The following is a 1,733-nucleotide window of genomic DNA, read 5'->3' on the forward strand; positions in this document are numbered from 1 at the left end:
CCTGATAGCTTTCTCATCCACCTAAACCTACTGGTTGATTTGATCTCCTAGTTATTGGGTACTGTCCACCCTTCCTCCAGCTGTTCTGACCTGTTTCCTCTGACCCTTTCATCCTGTCCAAGTCCCTGTGAACTCACACTGTGTCTTCTGCAATGAAGAGGGTTCTTTTCCCCTTAAGTCATATAGTCCTTTATAAAAGAAGGATTATTAACCACTATGTTTTGGTCAGATTCCAACATGGGAAATTACATTTTGCCTCCCTACAATTTCCCCTGTCATTTTAATTGGAAGTACTATTTAATATCCCACTCAAAATAAAACCTGTTGCAGAGAGGGCTGCCTCCGAGGGAACTGCCTTTTCTAGCACAGAGGAGATGTTTCAGAGATGTGTGACTAATACTCCTGGGGCAGGAGCTGAGTACATTGGGATCCTTTGGGAGTAGAGGTACCTCCAAAGGATCAAATTGATTTTTATTTTATGCCTGCAGCAGACAATCCCATACGACAGGTTTTTCCCTCCAGCATTTTGCAGTATCTTCTGAGATTCAGAATCAAGGCAAGAGCTGCTTGGTGATCTTGTGTGGATGACGCATTACACGGAGCTGACTATGACATCATGTCATCTTGTTCTCAGTCAGAGCAACCCGATGTGCCCGCCCTGCACACCCCAGCTCTGTGAGTCACTGTGTGATAGATTGTCCAGGAAATGCAAAACGATGCTCTTCTGAAAACTCACCATTGAAAAATTGAGGCTTCCGGCCAGGGAATGTAGAGAGAAAAAAAGTAAGCTCTCGGGAGGGGCAAGTTCTCATTCCTGTTTTTCTTTTCATTACTGTTCAAATATAAAATCCTACAAGGGATTGTGGCATTGCTAGTGGTTTTGTCATTGATGTTTTATTGCCTCAAAAATTAAGTTTATTTTCCACCAATTGAAACTTTCTGTTATGAGCAGCTATGCCACTCCACATCCTAAGGAGCTTTTATTATCAAAAATGATGGACTGTCTATGTGTGCATTGTGAACGCTGAATACAATTGGCTACATAAGCTCCACTTGTGCCTGAAGAATCCTGTAATACAAAACAATCTTGATACATACAAACTTATAGCGGATTTGAATAATGATAAAATAAACTATCAAGGATAATCTAAAGAAAAAATTAAAATTTAGTCTTATCCAAATACTTCCAATCTGAAGGGGGAAAAAAATCATGTGCTAGACCCCAAACAGTGGGAATTCAAAGTTTAAAATCTTTTCTTCTGTTTCTACCTTCCAAATGTCAGTAAACAAAAGAATTACTGAACCAAAGATCCAGTGAACAAAAATTGCAGAGAAAGAGAAACAGCAGAGATTAAGGAAACCAAGATGTTAACAAGGATAGAAACTCTTTCTGGCAAGGCTGACCTTTCCAACCCAGCACATGGTACTTCTCACTCCTCTAGCTTAAGACATGAGGACAGTCAGACAAATTAGCAAGAGCCCAGACTGCCACTGCTGAAAAGCAGTCACGCAGCAAGCACATACTAAATACCTTCCCTTGCCTCAAAACCAGTATCCTCCTGCTAAAAATGCACGGTTAATGGGCAGGGCAGCCTCATTTGGGGCTTTGGATGCTATAGGCTTGGTTTTGATCAACATCTGGTTAAATCCCAAGGAAATCTGCCCCATGAAGGTGACACTGTGGGTTCCATGAGGAAGTCACTCCGTAGTCACTTCAATGGACAAAGAAACCC

The sequence above is a fragment of the Lipotes vexillifer genome, unplaced genomic scaffold (genome assembly GCF_000442215.2).
Source record: "Lipotes vexillifer unplaced genomic scaffold, Lipotes_vexillifer_v1.1 scaffold815, whole genome shotgun sequence".
Lineage (NCBI taxonomy): Eukaryota > Metazoa > Chordata > Mammalia > Artiodactyla > Lipotidae > Lipotes > Lipotes vexillifer.